This window comes from Oncorhynchus keta, chromosome 21 (assembly GCF_023373465.1).
Source record: "Oncorhynchus keta strain PuntledgeMale-10-30-2019 chromosome 21, Oket_V2, whole genome shotgun sequence".
NCBI lineage: Eukaryota > Metazoa > Chordata > Actinopteri > Salmoniformes > Salmonidae > Oncorhynchus > Oncorhynchus keta.
This window is the reverse complement of record NC_068441.1, coordinates 10,067,914-10,085,558: the sequence shown is the minus strand read 5'-3', so window position 1 is coordinate 10,085,558 and position 17,645 is coordinate 10,067,914. Positions and strand designations below refer to the sequence as shown.

General features: G+C 43.1%; 2 pseudogenes; both read right to left on the bottom strand.

Moving 5' to 3' along the window:
- Positions 1–2,698: 2,698 nt before the first annotated feature.
- On the bottom strand, positions 2,699–4,099 carry LOC118399842 (histone-lysine N-methyltransferase SETMAR-like; annotated as a pseudogene).
- A 2,333-nt stretch (positions 4,100–6,432) lies between these two features.
- LOC118400640 (uncharacterized) lies at positions 6,433–6,485 on the bottom strand (annotated as a pseudogene).
- Between the last annotated feature and the right edge of the window lie 11,160 nt (positions 6,486–17,645).

Sequence of the window (17,645 nt, the reverse complement as noted above, 5' to 3'; positions counted from 1 at the left end):
TTAGAAGACATTTTGAGCAAAACATTCGGCAGTAGACATTTTTCTTGATGTCAAAAAGAAATGGTACAGGTATTACTCAAGTTGAAGTCTTAGCATAGAAGGACAGCGTAACATACTGTAGTCTACAATCAATGTCTGTCCGTCTTAAGTGTTGCGACTGGTGTGACTGTGACCAAGGCTGTGCTGTAGCAGCTGCCCACTGCAATCACCATGAGGAAGTTCACCTCATGTGGTTAAGTGCTGGTTGCTAGGTGACTGTTCTGGGAATGAGGCACTCAGTTCCAGCTCCAGTCCTGAACAGTGTGTGTGGAAGACTGCTTGTCCGGCACCATGCACACAACCCTGCTGTCCAATCGCCTACTGTACACACATCCTGTTTCCATAGGGACTTAAGGGGTCGCTTGCTTACTCACAAAATGACATAAATCAAGTATTACAAACAGGATTAGGTCTCTGCTTCGACATGTTCTGGAACGCTCGGACACAGAATTACTCAGGTGAAAGAAAAATGCTTCCTCGTGAAAAAATTGCTGTGACTGACCAACCTGACCCCTACCTTGACGAAAGACAAATCTCAGTGGTCACAGGTGTTTGATATACTGTGCCACCTCTGATAGGAGTGGAATGGCAGAAGAAGCGTTCCCATGGTCAATCAGAACCAAACATAACAAACTAAACAATATAGAGCAAAGGGAACCCTCATTATAGAGCTGAGAAAATGTAGGTTGATGCATAACATCCTTTATAGTTCATCTCTCTCTCTCTGACACTGACTGAGGCCTACCATCTCCCCAACATGCTAGAGAGGATGGGTGCGTTCTTTAAGCTTGCCTGGCTGGTGCCCCGGCTGGGCAGAGATTTCATTTTAGGACCAATAAGATGGTCTAAAATGTGCCAAATCCGTCCACGCTTTAACCTGGGTGGAGTAAAATGAGTGCACCTAGTGGTTGAGCCCCGCTGCTCGACCCCCCACCCAGCCCCACAACGTGACTGGAGCGCTGGTCTCATTTCTGGACTGAACACGCCATGGTATCTGTACTAATTAACCCAGATGTGGATATTAATAAGCAGCTGGTATGAAAGCGGGTCTAGACTGGAAGTGGGGACATTTGAGAGGAGAGAGGCCTCATTTAAGAATGGTCACAGTAAAGTGGGACACAGTGGCCCCTCCCGTGGCAGGGGAATAAGACCCGTTACTATATTGAAATACCCTCCGGCCCTTCTTAATGTCTCACACCTCTGGAGATTTGGCTCCAATGAAAAGCTGAAGATACCTTCAAGGGTGGCACTGTGTTGAAAGAATACAGAAATACATAGAGAATTGTAAAGTTGAGGGATGAAGACTAGATGCCCATGACTTCTATGCTCTTTATCTTTGAAGGTTAAATGGATGTGGGGATCATCTCTATTGACACGGAAATACCTTTGCACACAACATTTAAAAGCCAATCTAGGAGCACACATGATTTGTATAATACAGGGTTTCACAAACTCGCCCCCCAACACTACACAGCTGATTCAAATGACTAACTAATCATCAAGCTTTGAATATTTGAATCAGCTGTGTAGTGCTAGTGCAAGAACAATGAGTTTGGGAAACCCTAGTATAGTACATACCACTAAAAAGCCATACCCATCTTTTACTGTAGTCAATATCAGACGGATGGCATAAAGATCTGGTAGATTCATCTGCCGTCGGGCGAGGGCTTTACAGTCCAGGCAGGGCATGATGAGACTTGGGGACCGAAGTGTTTCGATAGCTAGGTCTGGTGGGACGTGCCCCACATAGCACAAGTACTCTCTGACAGAGAGAGCTTTTAGTTGGTCTGCTCAACACAGATGGAGTTTATACTTTTTGACAGAAATGCTGTATCTCTATATCAGACCAGCGATGCCATCCAACAGAAAGGAGTTGGGGACAATGAGATAGTTGGCAATCGTAAGAGAACAGTGGGGGGGTCATCATAGAAGGGTCAATCCAGGATTTAGAAAAACAAAGCGGTCACCGTGACACTTGTTCTGGTTAACAGCTGAGGGATGAACTGGAGAAATGTAACCACTCGCAAATTCATAGACCGAGCTATGGTTGACCATCGATGAGATTTTAACCATGTTTTGAAGCAGTGCATGTTTAGACTAAGAAGCTTATATTTTGGGTTCTGATGGGGTATGACAGCCGAAGCTGTCGTAACCCATCCGTCATATTATTCAAGAATAAATGGTTACACGAGTCCAAAATGGAGCAATCCCGGATTGCCCTTTTAATCCAGATGGATGGCACACTGGTACGGACAGGATGACTACATCAGCAGACTGTGTAGGTGGAGCAACTGATGTGTCATAGAGAACCATCTTTATCTACAATGATGGACGATGCTGTTAGCAATCAACTGACACACCGGGTGCAGAATTGACATTTAATGAAATAACACGTGCATTAGAACTGGAGAGTTGGATTCGACCAAAAAATAAAAATAAAAAGCAAGGGTTCTGTGCAAAATGTCTCTCCTTTCCAGTACAACACGATCACTTCAAGTTACAAAACATCAACTTACAGATATGAAACAAATAACCACATTCCTCTATCTAATTCTTGAGAACAGGTATGTCCAGTGGCAGGAATTGGGCACAGTTCTGGGCACCACAGCAGTATGGTTTCCTCTGGAGGGTATCTGTCCCATTGGCTTCTGTCCCAGGGTCACTCTGAACCAACCCATAGAGTGTGTATTGCTATATAGCCCGCTGAAAAGTCAAATGTGAGCTCTTGAGGGGCGATGTCCCTGCCAGTGAACAGGGCCAGCCTGGGCACCAGGGAGTGCACCTGGACAGGTACGATGAACAGGTTGGGCTGGAAGGAGTGGTTCAGAAATCGCCCCACATTCCCAACCACAATAGGGTCCACAAAGGTCTCATTGACTGGGCCCTGTCCAGTATACTCCCGCACAGCAATGATGTAGTTGTTGTCCTCAGGCCCCTATGCAAGCTTTCTACGCCTGGCCTCCTCAAAGCCGAGCACTTTCCCAGCGTACTCACACACAAAGGTCCCACAGGAAATGGGCTTCAGAGCTCGCACCCCCAAGCCCCTGTCCTCTGTGGGGTAGACACACAACCTGAACCCCAGGCCTCTCTGGACCACCCGGTTACCTGCAGACCTCACTACAGCCACACAAGGCGTTACACTCAAGCACAGGCCTGCAGTAACAATTGACTGTATCTCCTCTGGTCCTGGTGACAGCCTGTCGTATGTCTGTCCGTATGTCTGCAGGCAGGAGGAGCTCTCTCTCAGGCAGGAGTGGGTGTAGCAGAAGCATCTAGGAAGAATTACCTCACTGGGGTCTGTCTATGTGACGTCCTGGCCCCTGGACATTCTCTGGAGAATACTGAAACCAAAGAGGCAGATGAAAAGGGGACTGATGTTTTATAAGATACAAAGGTAATCAGGCCAGTATTTTTTTTTTTTAAACAACCAGTCAAGGTATTGGCGTTGGAGGATTTAACTTGGCTAGAGGAGATAGTTACAGAGTAAAAGTGTTTTAATCCTTAATAGCATCCAATCCAGCATAGCTCTGCTTCTTTTAGCAAGCAGTGGTGCAAATCTTCAAAGAGAAAGACGTGTAAGAAAATTGTATAGTGGGGCAGTTCACCAGCTTTCAGAAGTGAGCCTATTTTGGATTCTCTATTTTGTCCAGAATGTCTAAAGGATGTCTAGTGATGATACTGTGCTGCCACCAGCTGGCAGAAAATAGTTCAGACAGCCTGAATGAGGATCTTCAGGTAACTGCCAAAATAAAGGAAACATTATGCTATTTTATTTGGAAGTTTAAGACCTATTGAAGTATCAAAAAATATATACTAAAATCATTTGATTAAACATTGCATTTGGGCTTACTACTATTAGCCCATACAAACACGTTGTTACGAAGTGTCTGTCCTATATCTGAGAGATGTAAGATAGATCTGGAATTGAAACAGGTTTTTTTACACGTCCCTTATTTTTGTCACTAAACAGTCTCCATACAGTCCATACATGGTACCGGGGGAACTCAGACGAGTCTTGTGAGGCTTGTGGGCGTCCTAGAGCCAAACAACCGCCGTACATACTCTTGTGAGTCTCACCTTTTCACATATTAGTGTGTAGCCCAAACTGTTCGGACGCTACAGACAGGAGTTGGGTTCGAAGACACCTGTAGGGGTCGTAGAGCAAAACGGGAACAGCATCGTGTTCGTGAGAGACTCGTCTTTCCGGTAGAGGGGTTTGAAAAACAGTTCGGACACTACAGACAATTTTGTGAGACGTCCGATTTTAAAGGATGGTCTGACAAACACGGCTCTAGCTCTGGCACCATTCACCGCAGATGTGGAAGTGCGACATAGACGGAGGCGGAGGATTGAGAGGCGTACAATGCAAAAAAACAGATACACTATATATACAAAGTATGTGGACAGCCCTTCAAATGATTGGATTAAGCTATTTCAGCCACACCCATTGCTGACAGGGGAATAAAATCAAGCACACCGCCATGCAATCTCCATAGACAAACATTGGAGGTAGAATGGTCTTACTGAAGAGCTCAGTGACTTTCAACGTGGCGCCGTCATGGGATGCCACCTTTCCAACCAGTCAGTTCGTCAAATTTCTGCCCTGCTAGAGCTGCCCCGGTCAACTGTAAATGCTGTTATTGTGAAGTGGAAACGTCTAGGTGCATCAATGGCTCAATCGAAAAGTGGTAGGTCACACAAGCTCACAGAACGGGACCGCCAAATGCTGAAGCATGTAGAAAATGTCTGTCCTTTAAAAATGTCTGTCGAAACATACAGAAACCAACCCACATGCACTCTGTTTTACAATGTTGCCCCCACATTTGGATCACATGTATGCCTATGTAATTAGATTGCAAGAATGTAAGGATGAAGATGTAAGCTTAAGCTCTAAATAGTAATTCACCCAAAACAGTAAACATGCATATATAATAACCAATAATTGGTGGCGACATCAACAATTTAGGAATCTATAGCGCCTTTTGCTTAGAAAAAAAACAAAAAAGTTGTCTCCCACAATGCTTTGGTTCTGACTTCAAGTTACAGTTGGTGAGGAGCAACTGTCCAGTCGACTGCTGTCGAAAGTTCATGACCTTTGATCACATGGTTGTTGTAAAGGCCATACAGTTGACATGTAGTCACAAGTCAGACAATCTTTATACCCATAAAGCAACACACTTTGAAAGGCGGTGTCCAACGATGGTCAACGTCTTGACAAAAGTGATCCACTTGAACACGCCCAATGTCAATATAGAAAGGGCACTGCACCAGTCCAAGGAGAGACTTAGGGAAAGTCTATGATTAATGTTTTACATTGTCGCCACCTAGCGGCCTTCTAGCACAAGCACACTATCGCACTGCTGCAATTTTTGCAGTAAGTGGCGCTATGAGACTTAACAAAGAGACCCACTTACAGCCAGAACATCATGTAATGAATCACTGACTCATTAAAGAAAAGTGTGTGTGTGTATGAGACATTAGAATTCAGAGGTAATATAGACCAAATAAAAAACATGGCCATATGAGGAAACAGTGTCCTGTGGTTCCCACATCATAAGAGCACAAACACGCATTGTTGGAAGTGGAACCCAGCTGGAGAGTGAGGGAGACAGCAGCCTGTGAGTAAGGAGAGAGGATCCTCTCTTCCACTCCAACAGGGGGACGCCTGGCACAATGTAGCTTTGGAAGCCACCCCTGTTACCTTGGAGATAACGATACACCAAATGGACAACAATGGAAGGCTCCTGCCAGTGACATAATCCATCCTGTAATGATGGGGCTTTGGAAGCACCGTGCTCCATCTGTTCCTTAGACCCATGGGGAGGGGAGAGGAAATGGAGAAGGAAATCATACCACAGTATACAAAAAAATACTATAGTATACTGTGGTGTTTTTGCAGACGAAAGAGTATAATTTATTGAAGTATATTGGAGTATACTGTAGTATTTACTGTTAACAATAGTATAAATACTGAAGTAAAAGAAAACTGTGCTCTATAGTATATTATCAACTGGGTGGTTAGAGTCCTGAATTCTGATTGGCTGACAGCCGTGGTATATCAGACCGTATATCACGGGTATGACAATATTTGTACTGTTCTATTTACGTTGGTAACCAGTTTATAATAGCAATAAGGACTCTTGGGGGTTTCTGGTGTACGGCCAATATACCATGGCTAAGGGCTGTATCCAGGCACAACGCTTTGCGTCGTGCATATGAACAGCCATACTTAGTATATTGTCCATATACCACACCCCTCGTGCCATATTGCTTATGTAATCAATGTAGTTTTTGCGAATTGTAGTATACTGTAGTATTTACTGTAGTGTTTTTGTAGACATGACTGTAGTATTTATTATAGTTTTTCTGTTTTATTATCTTTGACAAAGAAGTGGAGGCTTTCTCCATGCGGAAACCTACTGGAGAAATACTAAAAGAGCACATTTTTCATAACCTGTAGGGAGATAAGACTGGGGAGCTTCAAAGCTTCTGCTCTTTTCTATAACCGGTAGGTAGGTCGGTAGGTAGGTCGGTAGGTAGGTAAGACTGGGGAGCTTCAAAGCTTCTGCTCTTTTCTATAACCGGTAGGTAGGTAGGTAGGTAGGTAGATAGATAGATAGATAGATAGATAGATAGATAGATAGATAGATAGATAGATAGATAGATAGAGCTTCTGCTCTTTTATATAACTTGTATGTAACACAATATGATCTATACTTGGCTTGTAGGTTTTCCACTTATGGGCGACACAAATTGGGACATGGGAAGAGGAATGGGCAGGGCATATGCAAATTATACACTGTAGTATTTACTATAGTTAAATAAAGTAGTGCTTTTACGGACTGCAGTGTTTTTGCGGACATTACTGAGGTATTTAATATATTTTAAAATATTTTTCTCAGGTGGTGGAAGGAAGCAGATGGGGAGAGGTCACATTGCTGGCTGGCATTTCAGCTGCACACACAACTGACCCTGTGTCATCTTCCTCTGAGAATACTCCCCCTATTCTAATTCCTTTATAATGTCCTTGTGCAAAAAACACATTTGTTATTTTGAATTCTACTGGATTCTACTGTCAGTAGAACTATTGCAGTTATGGCATTAACGAGGACACTGGATGCTCCCCAACAAAATTACCTTTTTAGACATTTTAGGGAAACTAACTTTAGATATGGGTAGAGCTCTGGGTAGAGTATTGATGGCTGTCATGCAATGATGATTAATTGATGATTAATGATGATTAATTGATCGATGAGCCCAAGTCTGTCCAGTCAGCAATATGTAAATATATTACACAATGAAATCTCCCATCAGCACTTTGTCATTTTACCGCTTGCTCCTGCCTCCCTGTCTGCTGAAAATAAGCAAATGGTACAGGATCAAATAGTATTTAGCAAGACTGTATTATATTCAACCCACATACAGCTTGAAGTGTATCTCTCTGGATTCCCCCAGTGCTGTAAACTGAAACAAAGTATGGACAAATATATTACATTTACCGTTGAAAGTTTGCTATCCCATACAATAGAGGAAGAAAAAATATGCGTAAGAGGGAATGTGTTTTTGATTGGATTTTTCAGTTGGAAATCGGTTCTAAAAATGTACCAGAAGTACCAGCTTGTTTTTCTCAATGATTAATATGACTTGACAATGTGAGGCTCTCATGAAGCACATCCCTTACCTCCCGTTCTCTTAATGACAGAGCTTGTTGGGGGATCTTTAATTAACTCCTTTGTCTTTTGGATTTAATGAGAAGACAACAACACAGAAGACCTGGGCTTTGAGGGCATAATACAATTGGTTGGACAGCCAATGATCCAAAAGCATGATAGAACACGTCCTTTGGGGAAATGATCAACAACACCCCAGTGCTCTCTCTGCTCCTGTGTTTATTGGCTTCTCTTCAAATTGCCAGTGATGCTGCTCTCAGCTAGTAAGGAAAGTTGCTCGGTGGCATGCTGCTCACTGTTTAATTTGACTTTGGAGAACAAAGGACATTTCAAAGGCTCCCCCTTCTCCCTTCTTTAGCCTGAGAGGGCTTGATTACGAGGACTCTCCCTGTGCCAACTCCCCAGGCCTCTCAAAGGGGCCTGCCATCATGGTTCTCACAGTTCATCAAAGGCCACAGTCCTACTGCCAATGAAACAAAGAGGGGCACAACTTGTGGAGAAAAAAAGCATTAGGGAGTTTGCCAAACAAGCAAAACTGGGAAAGTAAAAGTAAAAATAGAAGAACAAAAAAAAGGGGGGAAAAAGTAATAATAAGTACCCACATTAAAAAGTACTATAGTATACTACGCCCTCTACTGCTTATCCTTTGTCTCCTTGACCTGCCGCCACTCCCCCAGTTCTCACTCCCTCTCCCTCTGTGTGTGTGTGTGTGTGTGTGTGTGTGTGTGTGTGTGTGTGTGTGTGTGTGTGTGTGTGTGTGTGTGTGTGTGTGTGTGTGTGTGTGTGTGTGTGTGTGTGTGTGTGTGTGTGTGTGTGTGTGTGCGTGCGTGTGTGTGTGTGTGCGTGCGTGTGTGTGTGTGTGTGTGTGGGTGGGTGGGTGGAGACAGGTGTGCTGGAGTCAGAGCAGATCTCCACCAGCTGCAATCTGTTCCATAATCAAGAACTCTACGAATACTCAGTCCTGCCACATCCACACTGCCAGATCATAATCTCTGCTCAGTCAGTCTAAGTTTCTAGCTGTTTGTTACTATTTAGATCCTGTTATCCTGCTGTACCTGTTTTCCTTGCCTGACACGGTTTTCCTCCCCGCAGAAAGTTCTGCCCTTTCTGACTCTGGTTCCTGTCTCCAGTCACATCCTGCTACTCTGCCCTAGATTCCCCACTCTGCTGCTCCCCTGGATTCCCCTCTGGAACTGCTCACCCTGTCCCAACCCCTCTCGCTCCAGCCTCAACCTCCTCACCTGGTTTCCTGCAACCCGCCCGAGCTTCTCCTGGCCTACACTCCATCTTCCCACTCCATCTTCCCTGTGTTACCAAAAATACCTTGGTTACTTCATCCCAGTCTCCTTGTCTGAGTCTGCTCTTGGGTTTCCCTGTTCCACTCTGCGTAACAGCCTGTCACCTTGATTACTCATAATTCTCTGACCTGTGCACCTACGTTGTAAACGGTCATTCATAGGCTAGGTCGTAGTAACCTCAGGATGGGTACAAGGAAAATGTGAGTATCGTATAGTAGCCTAAACCTATATAACCTAAGTTATATTGAGCTGGGTGAATGTAATATGAATGACAGTGGTCCAATATTGTAATAGAAATAAGACCACGCTCATAAAAGTATTATCCTCCCTCATCTTAAACGTCACCGACCACCATTGATCAAAATGTTTCTGAAGCCTGTCGGCCAAGACCCTCTTGAGGAACTCACCTAGACTGCAGAGAAGGCTAGTTGGCTGGTTGATGGGGTTCTTTGTTGGGTGTGGGGATCATGGTAACCAAGGCTGATTTCCAGGGTTTTGGGGAAATGGCCTGTGAGAAGGCAGAGGGTGAGCAAGTCAGAGATTTGACTAAGGAAAGAAGGAGGCGATTTTTACATTTGTTTTATTTATATGTATTTTGCCCCCTTTTTCTCCCCAATTTCAATCTTGTGTCATCACTGCAACTCCTCAACGGACTCGGGGTGCAAATGCATCGTCCGAAACATGAACCGCCAAACCATGCTTCTTAACACCTGCACGCTTAACCCGGAAGCCAGCGGACGAAACACCGTTCACCTGATAACCGAGGTCAGCCTGCAGGTACCCGGCCCGCCACAGGGAGCCGTTAGAGCACGATGACCCAAGTAAAGCCGGTCAACAATTACCTTCCACTCTAGGTCGAACAGGGGGCCTGGAGGACAGGAATGGACTTGCTGTAGGTGGTCTTTAAATACTATATGTTAGCCCTTTTTACTGTCCTCTTTGACAATCTTCCCATTGTGTTTCAGCACTGTTACTTTTGAGCTGTTTGCCCTGCCATTTAACAGGTCAACTTTTTGCCAGATGGTTTTGGGGTTTGGATCTGTGTTTATTTAAAAAAATGTATATATCCTAGTAGTTTTCTCTTTCTTTAGCCTGTAATGTTTCTTATTTGGGTTTGTAGCTGGTTTACTTTTCTTTTTGTTTCCTCAGATCTGTACTTCATGTAATCTCTACGTGCCTTCCGTTTCAACTGGATGAGGTGAGGGGGAAGAGGTTTGGGATGTTTGGAATGGCTTTGGTGTTTGACAGAAGATTCTCTGGCAGAAAAGAGAATCTGGCACAGCTCCACCGTTCAGGGTCACAGGGGGGTAGGTCAGAGGTCTTGGTGGATACTATGTCTCTATATTTTTCCCAGTTTGCCGTGTTGTAATCATATTTCTTTGTTTTTCCTGCAGGTTAGGTATGGAGGGAGAGCGAAGTGAGTATTGGTAAGTGGTCCCTTCCTACATCTCCACATGCCGAGAACATGGCTACCTTGGCAGCAGGCTCGTGGGTGCAGAAACAGATGATTTTATATGATGTTGAGTAGAAGGTGGGCTGGTCATTGCTTAATAAGACAAGATCATTTGGATTCAGGATGGAGTGGAGTGTTTTACCCGCCGGGTTGATAGATTTGCTGTTGAAAGACAGGTGTTTGGAATTGAAATCTCACATAATTATGAGTTTGTCTTGCTGGAGCAGGTGGTGGAAGAGATGAGGAGGGGATGATTCCAGAAGGGCAGTACTTGGAGGCCAGAGTAAGCCTTGTTATGTTGGTCAGCCTGACTCTGGTTGTGATTCATTAGTTTAGCTTGAATTGATCTGGGGTTAATATAATGGATGTTTCGACGAAGGAGAGTAAACTCTTAATCATGAGAGCCACTCCTCCCCTGTGACTCTGGGTCCTCTGGGTACATATATTAATATGTAAAACATTTTTTTAAATGATCAATTAGGAACGGTTAAAATATATATTTTTTAAATATGTGATGAGGCAGTAAAGTGCAAATTATTGAGGTGCTCCTCCGGACTCTTCAAGATTGAGCTGTACAGGGAGTTATCCTTGCATAGGCCAAGGAGTTCAATTTGGAGGTCAATGCATTTGGTCAGTGCCCTCTAGACAGGTCGGGCCTGGTTTTGGGGCTGGGACGGAGGCTGGACTGAGAGGCTAATTGGGGCCTACCAAGTCCAGGTACTGCTTGGAGGGCGGCAGAGTGGGCCCCACCCCCCACAGTTGGCACATTTGGCATCATGCTTTTCTATGGTGCACATTTTGTGTGAGTGTTCTACTCCACATCTCACACACTTGGTGGGGTTAGTGCAATTCTGTGCAGTGTGTTTGAAAAGCTGGCAGTTAAGATATTGTGTAACATGGACAGCGATGTGGGGTTTTTCTACCATGTAATGAAAGAAACACATGAAGAACCCTTTTTTTAAGAAGCAGGTGAGTGGAGTCTTCAGGCCAGGTTAGATGGTTCCTGTCAAATGTGGTAGGTTGTTCGGTCCTCCTGCTGATGATCCTGTTGATATTTGTGTGGCAACTTCTTGATGTTGTCGTTCTTTGATTTTCTCTGAGGTGATGGGGGTTGATAGGCCTTTGATTGTTATTTGACTCTGTGGTCTGTCGCTGGCATCCTGCCTTCCATGGCAATATGCCATTGTTTTGGAGAATGGGGCTCCTTTAAAAGCATCTGTTTGCCATGGAGCCAGGAGCTGGGATATGGGTGATAGGAATGGGTGGGGCATATGTAAATTAAATGCTGTAGTATTACTATAGTTTAAAAAAATGGTAATGTTATTGCGGACATTACTATAGTGTTCTACAGTATACCACAAAATGTTATAGTAAGTATTACACATACAGTGGGGCAAAAAAGTACTTAGTCAGCCAGCAATTGTGCAAGTTCTCCCACTTAAAAAGATGAGAGAGGCCTGTAATTTTCATCATAGGTACACTTCAACTATGACAGACAAAATGAGAGAGAAAAAATCCAGAAAATCACATTGTAGGATTTTTGATGTATTTATTTGCAAATTATGGTGGAAAATAAGTATTTGGTCACCTACAAACAAGCAAGATTTCTGGCTCTCACAGACCTGTAACTTCTTCTTTAAGAGGCTGCTCTGTCCTCCACTCGTTACCTGTATTAATGGCACCTGTTTGAACTTGTTATCAGTATAAAAGACACCTGTCCACAACCTCAAACAGTCACACTCCAAACTCCACTATGGCCAAGTCCAAAGAGCTGTCAAAGGACACCAGAAACAAAATTGTAGACCTGCACCAGGCTGGGAAGTCTGAATCTGCAATAGGCAATTATTAGGAAATGGAAGACATACAAGACCACTGATAATCTCCCTCGATCTGGGGGTCCACGCAAGATCTCACCCCGTGGGGTCAAAATGATCACAAGAACGGTGAGCAAAAATCCCAGAACCACATGGGGGGACCTAATGAATGACCTGCAGAGAGCTGGGACCAAAGTAACAAAGCCTACCATCAGTAACACACGATGCCGCCAGGGACTCAAATCCTGCAGTGCCAGACGTGTCCCCCTGCTTAAGCCAGTACATGTCCAGGCCCGTCAGAAGTTTGCTAGAGAGCATTTGGATGATCCAGAAGAAGATTGGGAGAATGTCATATGGTCAGATGAAACCAAAATAAAACTTTTTGGTAAAAACTCAACTCATCGTGTTTGGAGGACAAAGAATGCTGAGTTGCATCCAAAGAACACCATACCTACTGTGAAGCATGGGGGTGGAAACATCATGCTTTGGGGCTATTTTTCTGCAAAGGAACCAGGACGACTGATCCGTGTAAAGGAAAGAATGAATGGGGCCATGTATCATGAGATCGTGAGCAAAGGCATTGAAGATGAAACGTGGCTGGGTCTTTCAGCATGACAATGACACAAACACACCTCCCGGGCAACGAAGGAGTGGCTTCGTAAGAAGCATTTCAAGGTCCTGGAGTGGCCTAGCCAGTCTCCAGATCTCAACCGCATAGAAAATCTTTGGAGGGAGTTGAAAGTCCGTGTTGCCCAGCAACAGCCCCAAAACATCACTGCTCTAGAGGAGATCTGCATGGAGGAATGGGCCAAAATACCAGCAACAGTGTGTGAAAACCTTGTGAAGACTTACAGAAAACATTTGACCTCTGTCATTGCCAACAAAGGGTATATAACAAAGTATTGAGATAAACTTTTGTTATTGACCAAATACTTATTTTCCACCATAATTTGCAAATAAATTCATAAACAATCCTACAATGTGATTTTCTGGATTTTTTTTTCTCATTTTGTCTGTCATACTTGAAGTGTACCTATGATGAAAATTACAGGCCTCTCTCATCTTTTTAAGTGGGAGAATTTGCACAGTTGGTGGCTGACTGAATATTTTTTTGCCCAACTGTAATTGAGGCTAGTATAGATTTGTAGTATACTACAGTATGCTACAAAATTGTATAGTAGGAACTACACTATCGAGGGGGATACTGCAGTGTGTAGTATAATATTCTACAGTATAATACGAAATCCTATGGTAAGTACTACACATGATCAAGGGAAACTACAGAGTATAGTATAGTATTCTACAGTAAGTACTATTTTATAGTAACCTGTGCTCTTTTTTCATGTGGGTAAACACATTATAGATGTAGACATACTGTAGACATACTGTAGCATGACACATTGACAAACTTTCCCTCCCTCTCCACAGAAGTGACATGAAGGGTTGTGTGTATGGGTGTATGTAGAAAGGCTTAAGATTGCATTTCCTCGCCCTCGGAGACTCATCAGAATACTTCCTCTGCTGCTTGGCAACAGTGACGGGCAGCATGATTTACTCACATGACAAAAATTCACAAAAAACTTAGGAAGAGTCAGGGATGTTACATTAATGTGGATGCTACCATGATGACGGATAATCATGAATAAATCGTGACTAATATCAGGATAAGGTAAGACCCAGATGCCGACCGTGTCGAAGTAACAATGTTTATTACAGCAACAGAGGCAAAGGTACAGGACGGCAGGCAGGCTCAGGCTCAGGGTCAGGGTCAGGGTCAGGGTCAGGCAGGCGGCTACAGGGACAGGCAATGGTCAAAAACCAGGAGGGCGAGGAAAAAGAGAGGCCGAGAAAAGACAGGAGCTGACAGGACACATGCTGGTCAACTTGACAAACAAGACGAACTGGCAACAGACAAACAGAAAACACAGGTAAATACAGGGGATAACGGGGACGATGGGCGACTCCTGTAGAGGGATGGAGACAAGCACAAAGACAGCTGAAACAGATCAGGGCGAGGCAATAATGATGAGTGAGAAAGTTACACGAAGATCATACCCCAAAGACATGCTAATCTCTCACCATTACCAATAATATGGGAGGTTAGCATTTTCGGGAGGGTATGATATTTATGCCTCTGTAACTTTCTCACTCATTTTTTACGATTCATTCATGATTATTTGTAATCGTGGTAGCCTCCACATGAATGTAGAAAAGTTACAAAGCATATTATATTATTATTAACAATAAAAGGGACTCCAAAATGACACAATACATTATTTACCATTCATTACTATTGGGCATAACATAATCCGAAACTCAACCCAAAGAAACTGCAAATGCATCCAACACGTTTGTAGAGTCACAAGCTTGCGTGCCAGGCATATGACATTTAATTCTAAGACGTTTGACTACTTTAATGCACTATAAGTGAATTTACCCAAATACTTATGACACATACAGTAAAGTGCTTTAATTTCTAAACAGTTAAACAGACACCGTATGTATGAAAATATTCTTAATTAAAAGGTGGCATTCTGTACTGTCGCCTTATATGAAACATTGATTCTGAAAATTCAAAATGCTCAAGTATAGAGCAAAATGTAAAGTTTTATCTTCACAGTAAAAATAAACTCTTAAAATAGTTGATGATGAACATCACAGCAGCAACAAAACAGCACACTAGATTTTCATACAGTAGTTGAGGACAGGACACTGAGGAGTATTTCATGTTAACACAGGGGGAACCAAGAGAAGCATAGTGTATGCCCTGTGTTGCAAGTCTGAACAAGCCCCTGGTGAGAGACTCACAGAGTTTCATGGTGATCTTTCTCCACAGCACTGCACAAGGCATCAGTGACTTCTCAACTATTACTCAGCTCCCTTTTCCTTGCTTCTCTCTTCTCTTCTTTTCTGACTCTGCAGGTTACTACTGCCTGCTTGCCTAGGGGGGGGGGGAGGAGAGAAGAGGGCCATTCCACAGATGTATGTCTCTCACAGAGGCAGGTGAAAAGGTGGAGGTGATAATGGAGCAAATTGTGCGGATTTAAAAAGCATTTCACCCTTAATGTGAAGTAATAGAGAGGGCAGGACCTTAGCCTCATGGTACTGTGGTTGAGTGCCAGACTAGAAGGATGATGATACGTCTGGGTGCGCCTGCAGAAAATAGAAACACAGCCATTTGCCAGTACAGCTTAGACAATAACAAAGACAAGCAATCAATAGAACCTACAAATATAAGATAGAAAATCAGTCCATAAGGCTAACATGGGGATAAATAATGAACATGACATTAATGCTAAAATACAGCTTGATTTTTTTGTATCATATCAAACTAAACAAGTATGGTTCTTTTCCCATTCCATGGCCTTGAGTCACTCGTGACTGATATGTCCAGCCAAGCTCAAGCAGGTTTCACCCATTAACCTAAATCTTTACTCCCTGAAACTCCTTGAATCCAATGTAATTCCTTTTGTCTACTTCCACTTACCTTGCCATGGTTCAAAATCGATGTTACAGATGGGATACAGTAATCTCTCTCTCTGTCTTACCAGAGGCTTGCTAAGTTCTGGAGACAAAATAGTCTATTTCCTCATTTGGAAGTGTTTGACCTTAACATTGTTTTAAAGACATATTGATTATGCTGAGTAACTTCAAGGTGGGATGTCAATTGAGTCAATCCTCTGTTTAAAGTCTTGTATAGCATCATTCTCAACTGAACATGAAGTTAAATACACCACCGTTCAAAAGTTTAGGGTCACTTAGAAATGTCCTTGCTTTTTAAAAGAAAATCACTTTTATCTCCCATTAAAATAACATCAAATTGATCAGAAATACAGTGTAGACATTGTTAATGTTGTACTATTGTAGCTGGAAACGGCAGATTTGTTTTATGGAATATCTACATAGCCGTACAGAGGCCCATTACCAGCAACCATCATTCCTGTGTTCCAATGGCACGTTGTGTTGGCTAATCCAAGTTTATCATTTTAAAAGGCTAATTGATCACTAGAAAACCTTTTTGCAATTATGTTAGCGCAGCAGAAAACTGTTGTGCTGATTTAAAGAAGCGATACAACTGGCCTTCTTTAGACTAGATGAGTATCTGGAGCATCAGCATTTGTGGGTTCAATTACAGGCTCAAAATGGCCAGAAACAAATAATGTTCTTCTGAAACTCGTCAGTCTATTCTTGTTCTGAGAAATGAAAGCTATTCCATGCGAGAAATTGCCAAGAAACTGAAGGTCTCAGACAACGCTGTGTCTCTAACCAGAATGGAAAGAGGAGTGGGAGGCCCTGGTGCACAACTGAGCAAGAGAACAAGTTCATTAGAGTGTCTAGTTTGAGAAACAGACGCCTCACAAGTCCTCAACTGGCAGCTTCATTAAATAGTACCTGCAAAACACCCGTCTCTACATGAATAGTGAAGATGCGACTCCGGGATGCTGGTCTTCCACGCAGAGTTGCAACGAAAATGCCATATCTCAGACTGGCCAATAAAAATTAAATATTAATATGGGCAAAAGAATACAGACTCTGGACAGAGAAAAATTGGCAAAAAGTGTTATGGACAGACAAATCTAAGTTTGAGGTGTTTCGGATCACAAAGAAGAACATTCGAGAGACGCAGAAAAAATGAAAAGATGCTGGAGGAGTGGTTGACGCCATCTGTCAAGCATGGTGGAGGCAAAGTGATGGTCTGGGGGTGCTTTGGTGGTGGTAAAGTGGGAGATTTGTACAGGGTAAAAGGGATCTTGAAGAAGGAAGGCTGTCACTCCATTTTGCAATGCCCTGCCATACCCTGTGGATGGTGCTTAATTGGAGCCAATTTCCTCCTACAACAGGACAATGACCCAAAGCACAGCTCCAAACTATGCAATAACTATTTAGGGAAGAAGCAGTCCGCTGGTATTCTGTCTATAATGGAGTTGCCAGCACAGTCACCGGATCTCAACCCTATTGAGCTGTTGTGGGAGCAGCTTGACCGTATGGTATGTAAGAAGTGCCCATCAACCCAATCCAACTTGTGTGAGGTGCTTCAGGAAGCATGGGGCGAAAATCTCTTTTTGATGAAAGCAAAGTTTGAAGGACACAATTATTATTTAAATAAAACATCATATATTTATAACCTATTCAATGTGTTGACAATATTTCCTATTCATTTTGCAACTTTATTTCCTATTCATCATGTATGTTTTCATGGAAAACAAGGACATTTCAAAGTGACCTCAAACTTTTGAAAGGTAGTGTACCTTGGATAGGTTATATGGTTTCCCCCATCATGGAGTCCTATAGCAACTGTTTCCCTCTCTTCAGTCTTATTTCTTTTTACAGTAAAACTGAAATCTCTAAATCACTGGCGCTTGAAAAGATA